The sequence below is a fragment of the Aotus nancymaae genome, unplaced genomic scaffold (genome assembly GCF_030222135.1).
Source record: "Aotus nancymaae isolate 86718 unplaced genomic scaffold, 86718_ANA_hifiasm-v0.15.2.pri h1tg000108l, whole genome shotgun sequence".
Taxonomy (NCBI): domain Eukaryota; kingdom Metazoa; phylum Chordata; class Mammalia; order Primates; family Aotidae; genus Aotus; species Aotus nancymaae.
In genome coordinates, this window is record NW_026988523.1 from 7,974,953 (window position 1) to 7,992,389 (window position 17,437).

At 45.2% G+C, this 17,437-nt stretch overlaps 1 protein-coding gene and 1 long non-coding RNA gene across 9 annotated transcripts in view; one reads left to right on the top strand and one right to left on the bottom strand.

The window, feature by feature from the left end:
- LOC105711646 (uncharacterized) overlaps positions 1–17,437 on the top strand; it is a 313,477-nt gene that overhangs the window by 266,711 nt on the left and 29,329 nt on the right. The window contains exon 18 of one of the 6 annotated variants that reach the window (XR_010340439.1): positions 7,877–7,935. The exons of 4 other annotated variants lie outside the window; for them this stretch is intronic. This is a non-coding gene — a long non-coding RNA (uncharacterized LOC105711646). Of the gene's footprint in view, positions 1–1,760; positions 2,896–7,876; positions 7,936–17,437 lie in introns of those variants that run through there. One more of the 6 variants, XR_010340444.1, reaches the window with a different exon arrangement.
- Positions 1–17,437, bottom strand: part of TNR (tenascin R) — a 429,814-nt gene that overhangs the window by 163,155 nt on the left and 249,222 nt on the right. The gene's annotated exons all lie outside the window — the stretch shown is intronic.

Genomic DNA, 17,437 nt, shown 5'->3' on the forward strand with positions numbered 1-17,437 from the left:
AGGGAAAGGGACTCCTGACCTGCCCAGGCTCAGCGAGAGAGGTTAGTGGAGGAAAGCTTTTCAGGAGCAGAAGGAGAGGATGTGGAACCTCGGCTGAATCTTAGGGTGAGTTCAAAGTGTATATCAAGGGCACTGTAAGGGCGAGAGGCAGGGCAGGGATGGGAAACATGTCCCAGCAGGAGATTCTTACCTGTAAAAGAATGGAGGCCCCTTCACAGACCTGCAAGCACTTCAGTATGGTTGGGACATGATGGGCAGACAGGGGAGTGGGTAAGAAAATGGGCACAATAGGCTGGGTGTGGTGGCTCACACCTGGAATCCCATCACTTTGGGAGGCTGAGGCAGGTGGATCACCTGAGGTCAGGATTTTGAGACCAGCCTGGCCAACATGGTGAAACCCTATCTCTACTAAAAATGGAAAAATTAGCCGGGCATGGTGGCATGAGCCTGTAATCCCAGCTACTTGGGAGGCTTAGGCAGGAGAATTGTTTGAATCCAGGAGGCGGAGGTTGCAGTGAGCCGAGATTGCACCACTGCACTTCAGCCTGAGTGACAGACAAGACTCTGTCTCGAAAAAAAGGAAAATGAGCACAGTGTAAATACAGGCCAGAAAGAAAAGGGCCTGGATGTTAGGAGTTTGCAGTTGATCCTGAAGGGAAGAGAGAGACACTGAGTGATTCCATGACAGATGGGAAAGGGGGCTGCTATTGGATTTGATCCTTCATATGCATGTTAGAGATGAGTTGTCAGGAGGTGGGGCTTTGAAGGACTCAAAATCAAACCCCAAAGGAGCCAGATGATGGTGGGGGCTGGGAACTACAAGTTTGAGCTGCAGTCCAGGCTCTCTGGCTGAGCATCTCTGAGGCTGGCCTTTGGGTCTGTGTTTGACTCTGCTGGGTACACTGTCACCTTCCCCTTTTGCTGCCTGTGCCACACATACACGACTGTCTGGGGACTCTTCTGCAGGTTCCCATGATTCCAACACTACCCTAACCCTCACCCCATGGTGCGGGCCAGTTCACGTGTCCATATGCCTGCACTGCATTGTGAGCTCCTTGCAGACAAGGACCTCGTTTGCCTTATTCAACACTGTGTCCCTGGTGTCTGGCATTGTGCAGTGCACACAGTGGGTGTGCAAGAAATAATTTTTCAATTGTATGAATGAAGATCAGATGGATAAAAGGTCACTTAACCCCTCATGCCTTTATTACTTATTGGTAAAACAAAAACCATCCTTATGCTCATTTCCATTAATGAAACTCTCCATTCCAACCATCCACAATTCCTAAATGTGTTACTTTTTCTCTCTCCCACCCACATATTCTTTTTATCCTCTTCCTCCTTTTCTCGCTACACTCCCACTCTTTCTCTTTCCCTTTCTGTGATTCTTGCTGTGTCTCTGCTGTTCATGTGTTATGTTCCAGTTTACCTTGGCTTTCTTATTTACTACATTTTCTTCCCTTTCCTTTACACTCTTTTCTTTTGCAGTCCACCCTCCCCTGGCCTGTGTCTTGTTTCTTGGCTCTCCTGGTCTCTCTCTCTCTCTCTCTCTCTCCCTCCCTCCCTCCCTCCCTCCCTCCCTCCCTCCCCCCCCTTATCTCTGAGTCTTCCCTGTTTCTTTCCATTTATTCCTCCTTCCCTTCCTCAATTGTTTTTGTTCTCATGAAATTTCTACTAACCTAATTTCCTATTTGGCTTTTTGCTCCTGGCATTTGGTTCTAACTGACCTCCAGACTCTTTTCTTTATTTATTCTGAACAGAACAAATTGGTGATGATAATAGTATTGATGCTATTTCAGCAAAGAATGGAATAAAGATGCAGAGATGTCTTTGAAGGGACTGGCAGGTCAGCTATGGAAGGAAGAAGGAACACTACTTAGTTCCTCATTGAGAATAACCTGTCCTTCGATGGAGCTGCAGAGAATTTGTGAGCATATGATGAGCATCTGGAACTGTTCCTTCCAGAAAATAATATATCAGAAGGCAGAAAAATAATTATGTTTCCCTCAATGATCCTGGCAAAGATGTTTGCTCTCCTACAGGACCTCAAGGCACTCATAAAACTAAGAAAACTGAGTTAAGTGCTTTTTATTAAACCATTAAGAGATTTTATTCAAGTAAGACAAATGTCTTCACTGAAGGATACAGAGTTTGATAGTATAGAAAATACCCAGATGAAAATGTGTCTGAATAAATTAGACTGATGCATTTGGCATTTCAGGCTCCAAGTGTCTGATTCCCTCCTTCAGACCCAGAAAATCTCTAATGGTGGATTCACTGAGTCTGCAGAGTTACAGGGAGCAGGCACGAGGGAGCTTGATGGTCCTAAAAGTTTCCTCCCAAGTCTGAACAGCTTTGAGGCCAAAGACAGAAGCAGCAAAGAATGCATTCTCTTTCTCTGACAGCCATGGGCTCCCAGATCTCCCTGAGCTTGTCCCTTTCAGGGATCAAGCAATAGGCCAAGGAGCACACAGGACAATGGCAAGGAGAAGTGGGAGAATTCACATCCAATTTCAGGATCTTCAAATTTCTGGTCTGCCACTAAATACATAGAAGGTGTGGACTCAGAGAAGATAAATGTAAAGGCAGATGAATTTGAAGACGCTCCCAGCACTTCCTGCCACACATGCTGGATCCTTTATCATCCTAGAAAAGATTCTTCCGGGGCATCACAACTCTCCCCTGACTTTTCCAAGACAGAAAAGGAACTGGCCATGGGAATCTTGTGTGCTAAGGGATTTAGTACAATGTTTATTTATGCAGAATAAAATTGAGCCAGGCACTGTGAGCTTGCAACGACTCAGACTTAATAATAGTAATAGCTAACATTTATTGGGTATTTACCATGTGTCAGGCACCATGCCAAGCATCTTACATATAATTTTTTGTTTTGTTCTCCCACCAGTTCATGAGGAATGTATTGTCATCACCATCCTGCTGATGAAGAATCCAGGTCTAGCAAAGTGATTTAACCTACTCAAAGTCATTGTAAGGCAGTGATCCCCAACCTTTTTGGCACCAGGGACTGGTTTCACAAGGGGACAATTTTTCCATGAACTAGGAGGTGGAAGATGGTTTTGGGATGACACTGCTCCACCTTAGATCATCAGGCATTAGGTTCTTATGAGTATGCAACCTACGTCCCTCGAATGTGCAGTTCACAATAAGATTCACGTTTCTATGAGAATCTAATGCTGCTGGTGATCTGACAGGAGGTGGAGCTCAGGTGGTAATGCTCACTGGCCCACCACTCACCTCCTGCGGTGCAGCCCTGTTTCTAACAAACAGGCCATGAACTGGTACCCATCCACGACCTGGGGGCTGGGGACCCCAGCTCTAAGGCATACTCATTTGATGATCTTCCCAGAATCCTTTGCTTCCAGACACTGCTTGCCTTCTTCTTTCTGGAAACTGCTGTCTTCCTTTTCTTCCACCCTACTCATGTGGCTACCATGGTTTTCTATGACTCTTCTCCTGGCCAATCATCCTCCCCTCAAAGCTAAGCCCATGCTTTGGAATCAGACAGCCTAAGCTTAACCAAAACTCCATTATTTACTGCTTCTGTGATCTCAAGTAAGTTGCCTGCTCCCTCATGCCTCAACTTCATCTGAAAATGGGGATAATCACAGTACCCACCACCAAAGACTTTGTGGGAATCATTGTTCAGGTAAAGCATTTTGCACTGTGCCTGGTACATGGTAAGTTTCCAATAAAAGGTAGTGCCTCTCAGATTTAATACCAAATGGAATTGTTGCTTTAGTTATTATTCTTAATATTATTCCTCCTGATCACTTATCAGGAATCTAGTTATGTCTCTCTGATGGTACCTTGGATTTTGAACTTGCCACTCAAGGACAGAAGGTGTGTGCAGGAGAGTGTGTGGATGGCCGTGAGTGGGCTCAGGTGGGCCTTGGGTGAGGGCATTGAGCTGTTTTCTGGCAGGCATAAGGGCGATTCCAAAAGTAAGAGCTATTAATATCTTCAGGAGACTTCAGTGCACAGACTGCCATTCTGTGCAAACTGTGAGGTGGGGTGCAAGGAAGCAGAGAGGCAGATTGATTTTTAAAAGGCTGAACTTCCAAGCTGTTGTACGAAGCAGCCAGCAAATGAGAGATCTATAAACCCCGGGAACATGCAGTGCATCACTGGGAATGGTGCTGAGAGATGGATTAGGCATTGAAAATGAGTACTTTGCAGAACAAAGAAGTTTTTATATGATGTCAGAATTTAGAAACTCCCAGGACTGTTTTTTATGGGCAAAGTTAGGTGGGAAGGGAAGAATGGAGGATGAAATTAAATTTCTTTAAAGGATCACCACTGAGGATTAAATACTGGTTGGAAGACAGGCTAGGAGCCAGATGTGATTTGGAAAGGCAGTGAGGGGCAATGGAGGGGAATAGATCCAATACAACCCTGCCCAGTTTCTCTGCTGGGCTGGGAAATTGATTTAGGGGGAGCTAAGCAGGAGATCCTCAAAGGCCCTGCACAGTCTTTGGTGGCAAGTTGGGCAGAGTTGCTATGGGCCCAGCTTTAAATGCTTCCAGGCATCTCTCTCCAGGAAAGTCACTTGGGTCAGGACACTGATTACTGATTCCCAGCTGCCACCAATATTCTACTATGGGCTAGTGCACATGTCACTCAAGGAAAAGCAAGAAGAGGAAACTCCCAGAATCCCCCTGCCACTGTGAAAAGCTCACATACCAAGTGAGGAACAGGGAATGAGAAGGAAGTATTTTTGCCAGGTCCCAGAAAGGTGGATGGGGTAAGGGTTGTGGGATAGGTGAGGAAGGAAGGGTGCCTACATTTTGAGAAAAGGCCAGAAAGGATGGAAACTTTGGAGTAAAGAAACAGTAATCCTGAGGACAAAGTGATGTTCAGAATTTATGGGTTTTGAACCTGCAAGTGAATTGAAAGTCTACTGTGGGTAGGTCGTGGTGAATGTGCCACAGCCCCAGTACTTCAGGTCACTCCTTTTTAATGTACTCCTTGGCAACTACACATTAGTTTAGATGCCCTTTCAATGCTGTAAGGGTGGAAAAAGGTGATATGATTATCCCCATGGAATATGTGGGCAAATGAAGCCTCCCTCCAAAAACTTAACAGTTCAAGATCACCCAGGACAAGCCAGGAATAGAACCTAGAACCTCTTGAATTCTAGCTCCTTCCCCTACACTTTTCTCACAAAGGGCAGGTCCACTTCTGAGTACATAACTCATGTGGTTCCTAAGTACTATGTCATCTCATGCAAGAGTGACTGTTTCATTCCACAGATGGAAGTTAGATGGGGTCATAGCTGCCATCCTCACTGGAGAAAAGTTAGGGGCTTCTACAGTCACCTCTAGGATCTGTACAAAGAATGTGGTCATCCCAAACACCCTGTGAACCATGGTTGCTGAGCCAAGCTGGACAACGTGTAGTGATTTCCTTCAGAAGGGCTAAGACTAGAGTGAAGAAGGCACTTCCCTGGGGAGACCATGTAACCTTATTCTCTGCTCTATGATCTCTTTGCTCTGGGAGACCTGACTGCACTTAGGCTCACTGGGGGAAACTGTTAGCTATTTGATGTTGTGAACATCAACAAGAGAATGGTGATACCAAGCTGAATGCCCTTGTGTTTGACATGCTTGGTTTTTAATAACATTTGCCATTCAGAATCTGATATTTTTCTGAGTTTTACATCTGTCATCACTTGTGATTTTCAGAAAGTTGAAATGCTACATACATACATATACATATATGTACACACATACTTTTTCAACTTCAACCAAAAGAACTATACATTTTCAATCCACGATATATAGGTTTTTTATGAACATAATAAATTCAAATACCTGAATAGCCAAGACAATTTTAAGCAAAAAGAACAAAGCTGGAGGCATGATGTCACTCAACTTCAAAATATACTATTAGGCTACAGTAACCAAAACAGCATGGTACTAGTACAAGAACAGTCCCCTAGACCAATGGAACAAAATAGAGATCTCAGAAATGAGACTACACATCTACAACCATCTGATCTTTGACAAGCCTGACAAAAACGAGCAATGGGGAAAAAATTCTCTGTTTAATAAATGGTTCTGGGAGAACTGCCTAGCCTTATGCAGAAAATTGTAACTGGACCCCTTCCTTACACCATATACAAAAATTAACTCAAGATGTGTTAAAGACTTAAATGTAAAATCCAAAACTGTAACAACCCTAGATGAAAATCTAGGCAATACCATTCAGGACATAGACACAGGCAAAGATTCCATGATGAGAATGCCAAAAGCAATTGTGACAAAAGCAAAAATTGACAAATGGGATGGATCTAAGTAAACTAAAGAGCTTCTGCACAACAAAAGAAACTATCAACAGAGTTAACAGACAAACTACAGAATGGGAGAACATTTTTGTAATCTATCCATCTGGCAAAGGTCTAATATCCAGAGTCTGTAAGGAACTTACACAAATTTACAAGAAAAAAAGTAGCCCCATTAAAAAGTGGGCAAAAGACATGAACAAACACTTCTCAAAAGAAGACATTTATGTGGTCAACAAACATATGAGAAAAAAAAAGCTCAACATCACTGATCATTAGAGAAATGCAAATCAAAACCACAATGAGTTACCATCTCACACCAGTCAGATGGCTATTACTAAAAAAGTCAAAAAATAATAGATGCTAGTGAGATTGTGGAGAAAAAGGAACACTTTTACACTGTTGGTGGAAGTGACAATCAGTTCAACCATTGTGAAAGACATTGTGGCAATTCATCAAAGACCTAGAGGCAGAAATACCATTTGACCCAGCAATCCTATTACTAGGTATGTACCCACAGGAATGTAAATCATTCTATTACATAGATACATGCATGTGTATGTTTATTGCAGCACTATTCACAGTAGCAAAGACAGAATTAACCTAAATGCTCATCAATGATAGACTGGATAAAGAAAATGTAGTACATATATACCAGGGAATACTATGCAGCCATAAAAAGGAATGAAATCATGTTCTTTGCAGGGACAGAGATGGAATTGGAAGTCATTAACCTCAGCAAACTAATGCAGGAACAGAAAATCAAACACTGTATGTTCTCACTTATAATTGGGAGCTGAATGAGGAGAACACATGGACACATGCGGGGGAACAACAAACACTGGGGCCTGTCAGAGAATTGCTAATGGATGTTGGGCTTAAGGCCTAGATGAAGGGATGATCTGTATACCAAAGCACCATGGCACATATTTACCTATGTAACAAACTTGCACATCTAACATATGTACCCCTGAACTTAAAAAAATAAATTCAAATATTAATTTTCCTCTTCTCTGCACAGTATCCTTTTAGCATGTAACCTCCTGACTTCTTTACCTACTTAGAGACAGAAAGGCTGAACTATGATGATTTACTCATTTTTACAAATGAGCAGTAAAGGGTCAGAATTACACAAGTTAGTGAAAGCATCTAGACCTTCTGAGTTAGATAATGTGCTTTCTACTATAGCACAAGCATCTATGTAATTGTGTCTGAATTTCTAAGTCCAGACTTTTAAACGATAAACTTTTTTATAGTTGGTTCCATGAATTATTTAAAAGTTTCATGAAAAAAGACCTCTCATTGCGGGCCAAAGGACATTGATGGCATTCAGACGAGGGATCCAAATTCAGGCCTCCTAGTAACCATTCCCATAAACAACTTTGTTTTCCTGCTCAATGAACAAACAGATTTCATCAAAATTTTGGAGGGGAAAAAAAGAGCATTATTTTTCAATCTTTTCCCCCCTCTGGAGAAAGCCCAAGTTTGTTTTGTCTATTGGTTTTGAATATTGCATGTGCTACCAACATTTACGAGAGTCATTTGGTGATCAGATTGCATGTCTCCCTTGTTTAGGTAGTTCTGCAGATAGATTGGCAGTTGCTCACATACAGCTGTGCACATCTGGCATGCAGGTGGGTTTTCTGACAGGCTAGCTTGCTTACAAAATGATTTCTTCTGGGAACGAAGAGGAGAGATTGCCCAAGGCCTGAGATGAAGCTGTCCACAGCTTGGGCACTGATTTCTTTCTAACAGGGGTGGTAGGTTGGGAAAGATGATGAGATGCATTCACCTAGAAAACGAGGGGTCACGGAGTTCCCAACCTCAAAGGCGGGTGTGTGCCAAGGCCTAAGTTGGTTTTGGGGGGCCTGAGAAAGTCTGAAAGGTTAGTGCTCTAGTCAAAACTGTACCTATGGATATTTATGGATGAAATGACATAAGTTAGAATTGCTTCCAAAAAATCCTATGTGGGTGTGTGTGGGGAATGGGGTGTATGGATGAAACAAGAGAGATGTTGGGTTGATGATTTTTATAGCAGAGTGATTAGTACATGGGGTTCATTGACAACTCCCTCTATTTTTATGTATTTTTGAAATTTTCTTGAATAAAAAGTTAAAAACAAAATCTGTTCCTACATATGGGCCTCCAGAAGCACAATTAATCCCGGTAGGCCTCTTGTTAACTCCAGGTAGTGGATGGCTGGTGGGATGCAGGCATGGACCCCGGCAGGACGAGGAGGAGGAGGAGGTGGGTGGGTGGTCACTCGCACAACCAAGGGAGGGAGAGTGGACTTGGTGCGTTCCACCTGTGACACATTATTCTCTGCTGTACCTGTTAGAAGGCAGGTGTCTTTTCCTCATTAACCATAGCTGTCCCCTCTCCTCTCCTCTTCTCCTTGACAATCTCTCCAGGGAGCTCAGGGTTGCATGGAGCCCAGAAACATGACCAGAAAAAGGGCTGGTAAAAACAAAATGGGTAGTAACGCCACATTCTGTCAGAGATCCAAACCGAATCTGAGGTATAGCCCGAGGAAAGGAGAAAGGTGAAGGGGAAGAGAAAAGTGACAAAGTAAGCCAGGAGACCAAGGCAGTTTTAAAAGAAATGCTCATCTTTTGGGTGAGAGACTTCCCCAGGCCATCTCCTTGCTAATAGAACATGGAGATGCCCAGAAGAAGTGAGGGGTGAGTGTCTCAGGCCATCAGAAGAGACCAGGCTCCTCTCTGGCCGTTGATGTGCTGGGAGCAGCTGGCTGCACCCCATGCCCACCAGGAGAAGGTTATCCCTTGGATTTCTAACAGCCTTCATGGAGGAAGCAATGGCTAGCTTTCCACAGGACAGCCTCTGCCAGGCCCCCTTCCAGACCCAAATGAAAAGTACTCCGCGCTAAGCTCGTAAATGACCTTGCCATTCCCGACTCCTGGTTGGTGTCTAAGCTAGCTTCTCTCCTTTCCTCCTGGAGACACTACGGTCTGGGGTAGCGGCCCTGGCACCAAGCCACAGGAGCCAGTGCCTGGGCAGCAAGGTGAGAGCACCAGCGGCTTCCAGAGAGTCCATATGGCTGCGTGGCCACAAATAGCTGCACCAACTCGAAAAAGACGCCCACTCCTCCGAAACACGCTCTGTGTACTTGAGTCAGACACATTCTGTTCTCTCCCTTCATCCTGACAGGAGCCTCCGTGAATCCACTCTCGGCCGAGGGGGTCCCTACAACCTCTCTTCTTGAACGCCCCCTCTCCCAACCTGTTTTTCTTTGTAACTGCTGCTCCCCCTGTGTCTTCCTCCAGCCTCTAACTCTGTCCTGCACCTGCTTCCCATCTCTCTGGTTTGTGCCTCCCTTCCCCTGATTCCTCCCACCAGCCTGTCACTATGCTGCCCTCCTCTCCCCTCCCCACCCCGCCCCCTCCTGCCCTTCTCTCTCTGCTCCACACAGCTGGGCTCTCTGGGGATGTGGCTGTTTGGGCTGCAGTACTATGGGCACAGGTGGCACTGGCAGATGCAAGTCCTTTCCATTCATGTGGGTAAACAGTAAACATTATATTAAAATATTCATCGCCAGGCCCTCTGTCTGAATGTTAATCTGGGGCGGGAGCTGATTCATAGTCCCCGGCACCAGCTCCTGGGCAGAGCCCGACAGTGACGATGCAACTCTGTGGCGGTAGAGTGGTCAGGAGAGGTCGGCCTGGGAGGAAAAGCATTGATTTTGCATTTGCTTCAAGAGTGATACACGGTGGCGCTTTCTGGCCACAGAAACTGCTTGTCTGCCTGGGGAGGACGTGCTTTTGTAGGGCAGTCGCTGCAGCTGAGCACAGGTGGGCCTGAGCAAACCTGTAGAACAAGCAGGTATCTGACACTGGGCTCCTGGTGGCCTGTTTATCACTTTTGTATTTATATGTCTGGCTATGTGCAGAGTGCTAACAAGCCCAGTGGTTCCTTAAACGCCCACTGGTGATCCATTTGCCCTCTGTTGGTAATGGTGACACACCATGCATCCATTCCATTTTGCAGTTAAAGCCTAGGAATCCTGCTGGATTCTGGACAATGCCTCAGTGATATCAAAGCAAAATCTAGACTCTTTCTATAAGGGATAGATTGTTGGAGCAAGGATGGCACATGGTTCTCAGTGTCTAAAACATTTCCTCCTCAGGAACTTCTTTTCTATAATGAATCTAAATCCCTTGTACTCCAGAGGAGATGAAAATGGGTCAGTTATGGTGCTCTAAGTGAGACTCTTCATGTATCTGAGACCTCTGTTAGCTCTCACACTGTCTTCAGCATTCACTCCTGGAGGCATGGCTGCATTCACCCATCCATCCATCCATTCATTCATTCATTCATTGCTTTCCCACTAATTTATTCAATGACCATTTATAGATTGCCTGCCCAGTGACTCATACTGGGCCAGGCAAGGGTGAAGAGACAAGTTGTCCTCTCAAACTACCCTTGAGAATTCACAGTCCAGTGCAGAAGAGAGACAGATATATCATGCACAGGGCTAATCAGTCAGTGCGAAGAACTATGGGAGCCCAGCGGAGGGAGTGACAACACTTCACAAAACAGATGTTGTTTCAAGAGATGTTTGAGCTCCTCAAGGGCAAAGATCCTACTGTAATTATATTTTTTGTTATAGTGGCTGCAAAGTGCCTGGTTCATAGGAAGTGCTCATGGAATGTCTGTTGACTGAATGAATGAAGGCTGTTCTTAGGACACAAAGATGTGAACAATGATCCCTGCTATTCAGGAGCTTAGTTTGTTGGGGAAACAAGAAATTATTGAAGGCATGGGTAAGCATGGTGCCCATCAGTCACCTCCTCACTGAGATCTTCTAAATTTCCTTTCTGTAATACCCCCACTGTACCCCACATGGGGATATCTAAGCACCCACAAAACTTTATTATATATTGTTTGTTGTCTGGCTCCCTAGCTGGACTACGCAGGACCAAGCCCTGGGAAGAGTCCACCCTGCGGCCATTCCCTCAGGATGCCTCCCAGACAATTACATGCTGTCTAACTGAACTCGTGTGTTGAGGCAGAGTGGTACTCATGACATCAGGTGACGTTTGTGCGATGCCAAGCTGGGACCTGCATCAGGCATTTCCCATGGGCAGTCACAATAATCCTCACACACTCACACTGTATCTTTTTGAACTCATTCAGGAGGCAGAGCAGAATTCGGAAGTCTTGCTGGAATCCCTGAATATTACATTGTGTCACTTCCCCACGTCCTGTCACCATGGCTCAGAGAGACACTGGATGAGACTGCGGGGAGAGCCTTTCAGCATCCTCCTGGCTGAGTTTAACATCCCACTCCCTTTGAGGCATTTCGGAATTGATGTGAAGAAGTCTTCACATTGTTTTTCTATATAGAGAAATTCATGTTCTCGTGAGTTTTCCTGTTATTAAAATAGAAAGGCTCATCACTTTTATTTTTTGAGTGCCTGATTCCCACAGATACTAGAAAATGGTATCTGTGTCCCTGCTATTTTAATACTCCAGTATATATGCTACTGAGGTCTGTGGGAGCCAAATTCATCTCACTAATTTAAATACCCTTCACCAGGTATTCCCCAACTTCTCCTTGTTTTCCCACCCTGCCAATCTGTGCTGATGTGCTACATATGTCTCTCTAATAACCTGGGTAGGAGCTCAGTGCACACATGGCTCCTTATTCTATGAAATAAGTGAAAATTAAAGTGCTGGCTGGCACACACTCTTCTTGGTGACTCGGGGCTGCCATATGCAGAAGCGTCTCTGGCACGGTTTACTGAAGTCTCTCATTTTCTGTCTTGCTGGGATCTGGGAATACTTTAAACATTCAGCTCGAGGTAGTACTTAACATTTATTAACTGCCGATTCTGTGCCAGGCACCGGGTAGGGCATATCCACATTCATCTTACCCCCGCCATGAGACCATTCTGTAAGGCTATAAAATGGGCCTCATTTCATAAACAAGAAACTGAGGCTCTGAGCTGAAAGGAACTGGCTCCAAGTCTCCTAGCTGTTAAAAAGGGACTCAGGCCTTCTCATCCAGCCTTCTGTGTTTTATAGACATCTGTATGGGGCTTACTGTGTTCTAGATGCCACTGTAAACATTTTACAAACATCAACACTTTTAATCCTTATAACAACCCTGTGAAGGAGGTACTATCTGATGCTAACAGATAAGGAAACTGAGGCATGGGGGGTGGAATCACGGGGAGCTGCAGCACTCTGCTGCCTCTCCCCCGAAGGTCTTAGACTTCAAGTCATGCCTGCCCAGGCCAAGGGTGTTAGAGAGGAGACCCCAACAGAACAAAGCTCATCCTGAGGCTAAAAGCTCACTCTTTTCTGATTTTCTTAATTGTGATACTAATTGCACAGCTGTCTAGGCATTCTTCTTTTCCTCCTTGCTTTCTTTTAAGAGTCCTTCAAGGGAAAAAAATAGTACTTAAAATCGAATTTCCCAGAACGCATACTTTGCGGCCAGCCCTCCCTTTCCTCTTCCCTTCGTTTCCCCTCAGTTTTGGTTTGGCGTGGGAGCAGAATCCGCTAACTCCGAGAGATCAGGTGCTCCTCCGCCTGCCCCAGCTCCCTCTCTCTCACCGTCAATTACAGCAAATGTCATTAATTTGAAAGGCAAGGGACCAGGAAGGATGGATTTTGAATTAACTAGTTCAAATAATCTAATATTTTTACTGGAGCATGACAGGGTATCCAGTTAGCTGGGGAGCAACAATTGCTTCCAATTGTGCATTCTCTTGGATAAACCGATATCTGCTTAACAAGGTTTTGCTGTAAAGGGCAATCAAATAGGCATTTATGTTTCATGGGGCTTCTGAGCCTGGATCCTAATGCCCGGGGCAGCTGCTGTTGTGCTGTTGTGTTGTACTGCCTTGTGGGAGAAATAAGCTTCTACTTCATGCAAGAAAGCATGCTTCTGGGACTCCCTGAAGCTCAGACATATTCTCTGCTCTAGGCTCTCATCGGTACCATAAGTCTGTCCCTTGGATTCTTTAGTGTTAGGTAATAATCGCCAGTGCTTATAATAAACACATCCTGGCCAGGCATGGTGGCTCACGCCTGTAATCCCAGCACTTTGGGAGACTGAGGCGGGTGGATCACCTGAGGTCAGGAGTTCAAGACCAGCCTGGCCAACATGGTGAAGCCCCACCTCTACTAAAAATACAAAAATTAGCTGGGCGTGGTCGTGTGCACCTGTAGTCTAAGCTACTTGGGAGGCTGAGGCAGGAGAATCACTTGAACGCAGGAGGTGGAGGATGCAGTGAGCTGAGCTCATGCTACTGCACTCCAGCCTGGGTGACAGAGACAGCCTCCATCTCAAACACACACACACATACCCCAAAGAAAACCAAAAAAGAAATCCTTCTTGGGTCTTGTAAAATTCCTGGTAGCAGCAATGACTAATGACTCACCAAAAACTGGTACAACCTCTTGCATACTATGAAATTGTTGCCAGGAGCAGCTACCCCACTACAGGCTACATTGTCCGGCCCCCTGGCATTCAGGGCCAGTTTTTGCTGATGGGATATGCGCCTGAGTGGTCTGTGTCACTCCCAGGTTGAGAAGGGACTGCAGGCAAGTCTTTCCCTCTTTCTTCTCCATCTGCTCACTGGATACAAGAATTCTGAGGACCAGGGAATGGTGGAGCCATAAGACAGAGAAAGGAGCCTTAGCCCCTTGGTCACCACAAAGAGGAAGACTGTCTGCTGATGAGAACACTTATACTGGGCTGGTATGAGAGCAAAATAGCCTTCTATCGTGCAGCATCTATGTGTTCCCACAGCTCTTGTTAGCTTAACTTATGTGCCATCTCCCATTCCTCTTATATTCTTTGGTTTTTCTTCCTAGCATAGGCAGAGGAGGTCTATGCCCTAATTTGAAGCTAAGCTGAAAAGGAATATGGTATTGGAGAAAACCTTCGAGGGAGGGCATACAGGCTGGAGAGCTGTCAGAGTGCAAGTGGCGTGCTGGGGGTGGGGGCACGTTTCAAAGCCTGACTAGAAAAGTCATCCCCTGGGTAGTAACTTAACTAAGCTGCTTATCTGGTATGGTCAATTACCATGCAGCACATGTAACCATTAGTATCATCATCTATTAATAATATGTGCCATATTAGCACGGTTGTAGTTGCATTTGATGATAGCATTAAACTCTGTTTGCTCTGCCTTCTGTTGCTCATATTCAGGGAACCACACTTTATGTAACAAGGTCGTTTGGTCATACTTAAAAAGAAAAATAACAGAGGCAACATTAACTGGAAGGAAAACCTATGAAAGTCGACATGCCACAAAGCACATGCCTCGGGCTTTGGCTCCTTCAGGCTGATAATGTATGGGATCTCACCAATCCTGAGTTTAATTTCTGGCTTGTTTTTGTTTTTGTTGTCAGCTTCTCCTTTCCAAATATATACAGAAGAGGCAGAAAAATATTGCTTCAGAGTAGAAATTGGCCGTGACATCATCTTCTTCTCCAATTGAAAATTACAAAGGAAAGCATGCCTCATGAGTAATAATAATAATCACAATTAACATAATTGACAGTTTTGAGTATTTAATAAGGGCGGGCAGAACTCTAAGGGCTCCACTTGTCAAATGCAGGATCATAAAGTTGGGCTCTCCCTGCAAGGCTGATGGGAGCTGACCTGGCTTCTCCCTGCTCCTCAGCCCATCCCATTACCTTTGTTTCCCATGTACATCCGGCTGAACTGAAGACATGGGTATGTTTTGCATGTGAAGCCCCTGTTCACCTTCCTCCACACTCTCTCTTCTGGAACTCTAGACTCTGCACCCCAGCTTTAGCAGGTGTGGCTTTCTTCACCACATCCCTGTGTCCTACGCAAAGTTCTTCCTCTGGCTAGGTTTTTCTGGGGAACAATGGCTAATCAAGCAAATTACGCCTTGTAATTAGTTCATCAAAGTGCTCTCCTTATAGCCATCAGATGTCTTCAGTGTCCGGGCCATGTGCCCTCCAAGTCCTTTTGGAGTGGGTTAGAGTGAAAGAAGAACCTACCTTTATCATGGTTTCTCTTGAACTCCCAACCTCAGGTGATCCGCCTGCCTTGGCCTCCAAAGTGCTTGGATTACAGGCGTGAGCCACCACGCCTGGCCTCTTTATCATGGTTTCTCTTAAGGGGAAGTACACGAGCCTATCTCTCTCTTTCATCCCCTTGGCCTCTCCTCCCAGTCAATCATCTACTACATAACTACTGTTGCCCCTACCATATTTTTAGACTAAGATTGACTGATTTGACAAGCACAAGTCATGGTGCAATACAGAAGAATATCTGAAAATGAAAGTACCCCAGAAAATACAGTGCCTATGGATGTGGCCATCAGAGTCTGGACTTCACATGTAACATGCCTCATGACTCTCCTGCCCCTGCAGACAATGATAATTCTTGTTCCATGGAAGCCTCAATCTACTTGAGACTTGAACCAAATGGGAGCAATAATCAAGTGAGAACGGCAGCCCTGGTGGAGCTCAAAGGCTGACTCTTCACCACCTGGGGGACATGAATGAGTCACTGCTTCCAGGAGGTGTTTTTTTAAGGATAGTTTAGCTTCTACTATGACACATCAGTCACTTGAGTTTCTGGGAATGAATATTGAGCCCAGGGAGTTGCTTGCTAGATGAGAAAGCTAAAAAGTGGAGCTCGGGCCTTACAAGTCACGTTCTTCTCAGTTTCCATTTTTCTTGCGTGGATATAGAATTTCTAAGTGGATTTGGGGCCTGGGAGGGCCTCCAAAGCCCAGTGACTCTGACCTAGCCGCAGACCCAGTAACCCCAGAACCCTGTAACAGGCCCAGGTGAATAGAAGCTGTGTGTTGACAACAAAGAATGCTGGGAAGGGGCTGTGCGGGCAGGGAAAAAACCGAGGCTGGGCTGGTGCTGGGTGACCTTGGGGACAAGCGTGTGTTTGACTTCTGTACTTCTCTACACGACTCAGCTAGAGCTTTGTTTTAAAAGCAGAACCAGATGCTGCCTCTGAGCTCAGCTTTAGGGCTGAAAATAAATTAGGAAAAGAGGGCTCCACGCAGGGAGGCAGCAGGGCAAGGAACGCAGCATGCCCTAGAAAAGCCTGATTAAGACCATGTCACGGAAGGGGAGTCTTCCTGTTCAAAGGGACTGGATAGAAGGGGTATGGAGCAGGAGGAGGTTTAGCCCTTTGCCTGGCTTTCCCCTTTCAGCAGTGGTGCTGTCAGCTAAATGTGATCTTGGCAAAGAAATAGCCATCCAGTCCTAACGGGCGACGAAGAAAAACAATCAGGTGGAATGGCAATGGGCTTGTGCCCAGTGGGTTAGAGAGGAGCCCAAGATGGCCCCAACATTTCCATCCCCTGGTGAACACACCCTGCGTAATGCTTCCCTGTGAGTGTGGCAAGGAACCTGTGAATATGATGGGATATCACGCCCATGATTATGTTGTGTTGTAGGGCAAAGGGATTATGGCAGATGTCTTTAAGCTCTCTAATTTGCTGACTTGAGTTAAACAAAAGGGGCTTTATCCTAGATGGCCTGATCTAATCACGTGAGCCTTTAAAAGAAGGTGAAATATCAGACACACACTACTGTTGGCCTGGAAGAAAGTAGACAGCCAAAATATGCAAAATAATAATAAAGGAAGTAAACAGCTATGTTGTAAATGGACTATGAATGTGGCCATGTAGCTAGGACCTAGGGCTGGGCTCCAGAAGCTGAGATCAGCCCCCTGCCAATAGCCAGTGGGGAACTAGGGACTTCAGTCTTTTAAACCACAGGAAGTGAATTTCCCTAACAACCTGAATCAGCTTGGAAGAGGACCCTGAGCTCCAGGTGAGAACCTGACCCAGCTGAAACACTGATTGTAGCCTTAAGAGGCCTGAGCAGAGGACCCAGCTATGTCATGCCCAGACTTTTGACCTAGAAAAACTGGGAGAGAATAAATGCTGTTTTAAGCCACTAAATTTGTGATAATTTGTTACACAGCAGAAGACAAATACAGCCAGCTAAGCACAGCAAATCAGTGGACATCCCTCGCCTCCCTTCCTTCTTCTTAACTTCCTCCTTTCTTTTTCCTTTTTTGCTTCCTTCCTTCTCTCTCTTTTGCCACATATTTATGCCTGAATTCATTCATTCATTGATATATTGGCCCATTCGTCC